The 8,513-nt window shown below is 37.5% G+C and overlaps 1 long non-coding RNA gene across 1 annotated transcript in view; it reads right to left on the minus strand.

Annotated features, from left to right (window-relative positions):
- The window catches only part of LOC125373093, a 33,016-nt gene extending 26,209 nt beyond the window's left edge, over positions 1–6,807 (minus strand). The window contains exon 1 of the long non-coding RNA XR_007218311.1: positions 6,672–6,807. This is a non-coding gene — a long non-coding RNA (uncharacterized LOC125373093). The remainder of the gene's footprint in view (positions 1–6,671) is intronic.
- Positions 6,808–8,513: the final 1,706 nt, after the last annotated feature.

An 8,513-nucleotide genomic window follows, 5' to 3' on the forward strand; every position in this document is an offset into this window, starting at 1 on the left:
GGCTGTTTGAGGCCAGTGTTCAACAGAGGACCTTAGCGCTACGGTTGTCGTAAGGCTGTTTGAGGCCATTGTTCAACAGAGGACCTTAGCGCTACGGTTGTCGTAAGGCTGTTTGTGGCCAGTGTTCAACAGATGACCCCAGCGCTACGTTTGTCGTAAGGCTGTTTGAGGCCAGTGTTCAACAGAGGACCTTAGCGCTACGCTGGTCGTAAGGATATTTGTAACCCGTTTAACAGAATACGTTTTCCTAAAGCTATGTGTGGCCCGTGTTCACCACATGGTGTTAGCAAGGATCTTAGTGCTACGTCAATCGTAATGCTATTCACTATGTATCTCACGTACAACAGCTTCGTGCTGTACCTATATCGCGCTCACCTACAGTGATACCTATATAAGTAAAGGAAAACTGTTTTCTAAGTAAATACTGATTAACTAAAAAACTATGTGAAGAGAAAATTGAAAATTAAAATCGATCTCTAAAAGAACTCATTTACAAATCTTGGCTTGAATTTACAATCATTGTTTATTCGCGTCTTATGTTTTTAACTTTTCATGAAATTTTAAGCAGCTGCTCAAAAACAGTCATGTTCCTGTGACAATAACCAGCAAGACCCAATGTCTAAAATTACATCCTAGAATGGATACCCATAAAAGCCTCAATCAACAATAAAAGTTAAATTTATTTTTTTCAAATTCAATTATCTGTCTTTCATCCAAATTGTATAAAATACGTGTTCGGATCCACCTCTCCTATTTGATTTATCTACATAACTGTGTTACATTAATCATCCCCTAGTGTTGCCCTTAATCCGCTGATTCAGCCCTCGTATTATAGTCTCGTCTTCAACCCTATAGAGTTTCGTTTCCGCACCATTTGCAGTGCCCCTTTAGCCCCTATATGCTCGTGGTTGAAGACTTGACTGGTATCTAGGTGTCCCCTTGTGTGTTAGGTGTTTTCACACTTGAGATAGTACCTACAGTCCGCGATGTGACCCTTTGAAGCGAATCCTGTATGCTTTGGTGTCTAGCTTTTCGAGAGCTTCCTGCGGTGGGAGAGAAAAAGCCCGTCGTGGCGCTATAGCTGTGTAGCCGAGGGAAATTCTATACAGATCTTATACTGTTGGGTTTGAGACGGGGTGGCTATCGTTGGACGGTGAACCTGTGGCGTTTTATGGGCTCGCTGACGTTAGAGAAGAAAAGCACGGGGCTTAGTTTTGTGTGCAGTGGATTAAGGCTAAAACCGTCTCACACCCCAGTAGGGAGAGAACTAAACGCTGGTGAGCTTTAACCATCCTCCCTAGTTTTGTATCCATGGTTTCAAGCCTGCCAACCTCAGCTTCGCCACAAACATGCTTAGCATTTTACGCTTAATGAAATTTAAACAAATTGGGAATATTTGAAATCATTGCCGTGGCACAGCACCGTGATTGACACGTGAAATGTAATTGAAAAGCAGCGACATTGACAACCTTTCGCAGGTTCGCGACTGCGATTTACAACTTGTATCCTAAATCTCTAGCTAAGTTGATGGCTTGTCCGCTCCCACCCCTGTCAAAATATTGACATTCTCCCCAGCTGTTAAATATTTACCATTCCCGACCGTGACTTAGTTAGACCTTTCATTTAACCAGGGTTCTAGGTGATACAAAGTCAAGCGCTATATACGTGGATTAAGGAATCAACAATGGGGTAGAAAAAAAGGAACTATTTAAAGCTGAACAGCTCTGAGATAAAACGATGTGATGGTTGACTCAAGTCCGGATGTCGAGGAAGTACACAATGTCTATTTCGACCATAATATAAACAGATATATGGCACTTCACCCCGGGTAATCAGGTGCGTCAGAAATGCGGGAATAAAAATGCACGGTATTTGAACTGTTTTTAACGCGGAAACAAAAACGTCCTCAACGAATTATTTGCACATCTCTCTGTTCCAATATACTTTTAAGACCCCTAGTCGTCAATGGCAGTGTCTAAACCTTTCGTCCCACAAACATGTCTAGTTGAAACCTACATGACAAGTTGTCATGAACATGACACCATGCCAGAGATGTTGTTTCTATAAACAGTGTAACATTTTCTCCTAGTAACATGACACTGGTTGGTAATGGAGTTTCGGGAACACGTGCAGTGCTGTTTGGTACTTGGTTCAAATCAATGCATTTGTAAGGGGGATAGTTGCAGAAGGTTACAGGAAAGAACAGTTGCTAGGCAACGAGTGGTAGGTGTATGAGGTATGAGACAGTATGGGCACATTGCATTACAGACAATTTTATCCGACTCAAGGGATTCGAACCGGTACCTAATCGAGAAGTGTACGCGTTCTAACGCGTCCAAACATATTGGAGCGCTTCAGTCACAAGGCTGAGGATACCACGCACAGCCTACTTATACACGTCAAGTGAGAAAGATGGGTTTTAAGGCGCTTTTAACGATATTCTAACAATGTCACCATGTGTGACACCACTAATGAGCTTCTTATTAAACACAATTGTGTCTAATGTGGGAATCGAACCCTGGTCTTTGACGTGACAAGCGAACGCCTTAACCACTAGGCCTACCTACAACTGCTGCTGCGGCGTCTATTACTATTGCTGCTATTATTATTATTATTGTTATTTACAGATTAAAATAAAAAAATCAACAAAGAGGGTTTGTGTGATCCTGGCACAGTCAGGCTGGTTAGGCTCATCATCAGCTCAGGGCCCTTGCCCCCTCTACACGCAGCCCAGACAGCGAATGGGACTTCCCCCAGGAAGCGCTGCCTTGTCAAACCCACCCAGAACTTTTCAGAGAATGTGAAAACTCCCCAACACTGCAACACTACAACTACTACTACCAACGGTACTACAAACACGGCAACAAACAGTGTTGGCTGGACTTACGTATGTTTTCACAAGGGATGCTTCCACAAAGATTTTTAAATATATGATTAAAGTAATAATTTTCCGCTATATAGTGAAACAAACATCTGTGTCCCAAAGATGTATATATTCGTCGAATGTATCCTTAAAAAACAGACATTAACACACGTGACACATATACACACAAGCGACAAAGAGTGGGGTTTATGTCGTTATAGAAACGTAAACTTGACCTTTCTGAATACGCGAGTGAGGGTTATTTTACGCCACATCCAGTGACATTCCAGCTATAACACGTAGTAGTCAAGTCGTGTCAGGGGAACCAGTGGTTGATAGCATGAGCACAGATCCACTTGCGGCATATAAATCATCAAAGTCACACATTTCAACCAGCCGATCCTTTTTGTCGGCTCTCATGCATGGAAGAATGGGATGCCGGAGGCCTATTCTACCACGGAATCTCCACGGGGGCGCTTGATAAATGTGATTGTCGTATGGCAATAAAATTAGCTTGACGAGACACTTCTGTCAATATCCGTGACAGGATTGCCTAACAGTAATTATGCTCCGATATACTCTTCTAAACACGTTATTTATAGCTATGAATTTAAATATGCAGCAATTACAATTTTCCTGTCACCCATTTAAGTTAAAGGCATCAGAGTGAAGTGAACACCAAGTTACTTTTCAAAAGTCACGTTAACGTTTATATTTCCCAACAACACGGTATACCGTAACAAATATTATGTTTGGGACAACACTGTCTTAGTAAATTACAGATTCTCGTCCTTTTTTAGGGTTGAGTCCCTTCCGGGATTCGAACCCACACTTGCCCGAGTAAGGCAACTAATCCCGGACGGGACTCAACCCAAAAAAGGACGAGTATCTGTACTTTACTAAGAAAGTGTTGTCCCAAATATAACATTTGTTACATATGACCACTTTCTAAATGGCATTGTGAATTTATAACACGGTATACTGTTTTATTTAATTCAAAGTATTTCACCAATATAAATATTTGTTGTCCACTTCTTCACGTTCCCTGCGAACATGTGGGTATTGTCAAAATGCATGAATATTCATGAGCATGACACGGATTACAGACATGTATTGTCAACTGTCAGTCAAATAACACATGCTTGTATATAGCAGAATGAAATGCGCATGTATGGGGAATGTCACTTGGGATTAATGTGTACATGCCAGATGCACACACGCGATAATTTCTACAATGTTAAACGTGCACTTGACACTTATTTACCCTACCCTATAATATATTGGAATTAGCGTAAGGTTTTCAAGGGCCAGTTCTGGAATGAATAAATTAATCTTGTTACGTTTTCGCATTAACATATATTACCATTTTCTGTCTTTGATTCTTTTCGACCGTTGATGCTAACACCATGCATAGGATGCAAAGCAATGTCAACGTTGATATATTTTTTAGAAATCTTGTCATAAATGCTGCACACACACACACACACACACACACACACACACACACACACACACACACACACACACACACACACACACACACACACACACACACATATATATATAGTTTTGGTTTAATATTATGTTTTAAAGCCGTGAAAACACAATCCTTGAGTAACTTAAGCATCATTATATATTTCAAAATGAACGGCTTTTGAAAAACCAAGTTTAAATTATTTCATGTTGAAATCGCTTAATCCTGTTGCCTGAGACCTAATTAAAAAGTGAATGTACAGTTATGTTCTTGTAGAGAATACACATGTTTATGTCGATACATATTAATTACATTATTGACTTACATATGTCTTTGATTACATATGACATTAATTTAAACTTACATATGTCTTTGATGCATCGTACACCTAAATTGCCAACACGCATGCTATACATTCTTTCACAGTGGTGTACAATTCGTTACAGCTGTTTACAAAATTTGAAATTACTTTATGTGCAATTGGACAAGGTTACACTCACAGTGATTGAGACTGACATCGGACTTTGAGTGTAAATGATGAAATAAGACATTTAACGATGACCACACGTTTATGAAATTTGTATTTGTTTTTAATTTTAATTTAGATAATAACAGATAACATTACAGGACACGATACCAAATAATGAAACACAAATATAACTATTATGGATAATATTGAAAGGCTGACGAAATGATAGAAACAGAAATTCTGCAAAACATCACACATATATACAACCCTTAACATTCTTATAATTAAAAATCTTAAGCATTTTGAACAATTTCAAATAAACATTTTACAAAATAGTAGTCAGGCGTTATACAAAACACTAAAGTAAATTAGGATAAATAAACAATATATCGTTATATGTATTTGCCTATATATAGATCACAGTCCTTGTGTCTATGACGTCATGAGAATATGCATATAACAGTGATCTGTGTTGCTGATGGAGGACCAAACTCGAGGCTAACTGCTGACCCCAGCCACCCCACACAAAGGCTCCCGTTATGTATGCGTGGTCACAGTCGGACATTCTCCGTTAGCTAAGGGTAGTTTGTCCTCTAGGTCAATCAAGGGATCGACCAAACTGCATTGTTTATATTCCCGCGAATGACAATGCATAAGACTTGTACATTACAAGTGTCAACGGAAACTTTGCTACAGATAGAGGAATGTGTTACGTCGACTTGCGAGTCGGTTGCATAACAGACCTGACCTTTCAGTCCAAATGTCTATTTATTTCTATTAATAATTCTTTTAACCTAATACTTACAGTTTTAAAAGGTTTAAATATTTTGATCGCATTTTATAGAATCTTTTAAAATAGACCATTGTTAACCATTACATCACACATCTGAACTTTATGGGTATCCGCTGAAGCTGTTCTACCTATCGATATACATGTATATGATACATGTATTGTCATTATAATCATGAACATTTATTAGATTTATGAGACGAATTCAACATTTCTAATTATATGCAAATGAAAAAGGTTGAACAGTTTGAAGAAATAAATTAGGACTTAAATGGCAATTATTTCATTGTAGATTTCATTCACGTCACAGCTGTAATATTACAACGAGCCGATTTCATAATCACGTGAGGATTAAATTTGCTGTTTAATTTCTTCCCAGTATTCTCAACACATATACGTAAGAGTATACATTATAAGCATTGTGACAGTAGAAACTATCACTGAGAACCTGTACTTATCATACATAGTGCAATATTACCTTGCACCGAACACCAGAGAACAGTTAAAAGATTGTCATCTTTGAATCTGTATAAAAAAATAGTTTGCTATTTATATGTGTGTATTTCAGTTTGACAGACACATTATACGGACATTTGAAGAACAAAGAAATCTACACATAATATTCTCTCTAATTTCGCACAATACTATGAGGTATGTTTCCAGGGTATATTTCATGTATTATACAGCCAATGTACACATGTACACTCACTGCAAAACAAATGTCAATATATTTCCTCATATCTCTTCCCAAGACAGATATAAGTTCTCCACACATCTCTCTCTAAACGAAAGACAGAACTCAACTTTTAGCTTCAAATAATATTTTATATGATATGCATGGGATACTATTTACAGGAGTTAGTCTTCACCTTAATTTTGCCAGTTACCTTACTGTCATACGTTAACGAAACGAAAAACGAAAACAGCCGTGAAGATGTAGCAGTTTAAATGGGGGCTACCATCCACATCTGAGTTTCAATACACGTTACAAAAGTCGTAATCATCAACCCGGGTAAGGGTAGCGATGCTGAGACAAAACACCGATGACATGAAGAAATCAACTTGCAATACTTACTATGCAAACAAAACCAGCGTCGCACATGAACACTCCCTGCAAGTGTACGTGGGGAGATTCGGCGAATGTACGTATAATCCGAAATTCTGAGCCCCAATATTCTCACTCTCTTCGTTTATCCCCACTAGAAATGAAATTCTAACTTGGTAGGCTTGGGAATTTATACAGCGACGAATTGCAATCCAAATAGACAATAATGAACAATGCGAAATACAGGCAGATATGCACATGAATATTTCGTACACACGAAAAAATCCGAATTCGTTTGTGCCTTCAGCATAATTTTCAAGTTAGGATAATTGGGGGACTGGTAATGTATGAATAATCACAGTTCATGAATCGGCAAATCATGATTTGTGATGCAATTTCATGCAAATCAGATTTCTCCCCATCTTTTCGTCTTGAGTCCCCTAATTTTACTACAAGCTGATTAGATTTATTCAAACGGAACAGCTCGTTGGTACAATTAAATGCTAAATTCCCACAAACATTTCAATACTTTTCCCGTAAACCGCAAATCTTTTTCGTTAATTCTGACTAAATCGCTCATCGAGACTTACTAATAGTCCCTTCCATTTTAATATTCATAAACAAATCACGTATTCCATATCCCGTCTGATCAAATGCATATTGAATAATAAATAAAACTTACGTATATATGAAAGAACAATTTACGTTTGTCCTTCGAACGAGTAGAGTGGACGTCTACCAAAAACTTTCATAGCATCCCCTTGACGTGTATGTTTCTCTACTAAACCAATGGGGTATCTATCAATACACTAACGGGCACAATGTTAACATTATCAATTTATGTTCAATACGTTCCTACTGAATGATAAAGAATGATTTATTAGATACACGAGCGACAAACGTGAGTTTAAACCACTTTCTTATCTCATAGAAAATGGTATCGCATATGCGCTTCCTTGTGCAAAATTCATCGCCTCACATTCACGAGTCTATTAAACACATTGCTATTTTTTTTGTTATTATTTAATATACTTCTAAGTGCAAGAGTTCCGTGACTGATCAGATTTAATATTTTATTGTTCAAGATGAAAAATAAACTTTGATATTGCTATAAAATGTGTAGCTATGACAAACAAAACTATTTATGGACTTTTAAATTTTATGACTCTATATTATATATTAATATACTGGTCATGTTTGATAACTGATCAGGCCGTTATCTATTCGCAACCATCTATCCAAATATACATTTTTGGGGTGATCATATTGGCCATAAACGATTAAATATTCAGGATGGATTGATAATGAATGAAGGTCCACGCATGGAATCACATGATAAGCTTTTGTAAAGAGGCCTTTGTCGGGAGCAAAAGCGTTTAACCTAACCATGCAGAAACACCACACAGCCGTGTGCAGGATTGAGCAGTTTTCATTCAAAAGGATTAAGTCAACGTGTCACAGATGTTTTTAACAACATGGATATTATTTTAGAAAAAAAGATAAAAACGTTAGAAGCACAATATATCAAAATATCAAAGACATTTATCTAACTATAGTGTTTTTAATTGTAAAGGTCAATAGAATATCAACTAAACAAGAATAATCAGTTGCAATCAATTTCAAAATGTTTTACGACACTTGTATCTTTATAGATGTATATTTCATGTTAATTTCGGATCACGTTAGTTGAAATAATGTTTTCTGATACATTTAAGCTGAAACAAACGGATTAAAATATATTTCTCTGGAATCATTGGTTTTGTTTTCACGCGGCTGTTTAAATGTAAAAATGAGTTGAACCAGACTCGGGGAGGCTAAACAGTCACGCCTTGCCCATTTCAAACAATAATGTCAATCAAATACTTTCTGATA

This window comes from Haliotis rufescens, unplaced genomic scaffold, assembly GCF_023055435.1.
Source record: "Haliotis rufescens isolate VD_foot unplaced genomic scaffold, xgHalRufe1.0.p SCAF_5, whole genome shotgun sequence".
NCBI classification, from domain to species: Eukaryota; Metazoa; Mollusca; class Gastropoda; order Lepetellida; family Haliotidae; genus Haliotis; species Haliotis rufescens.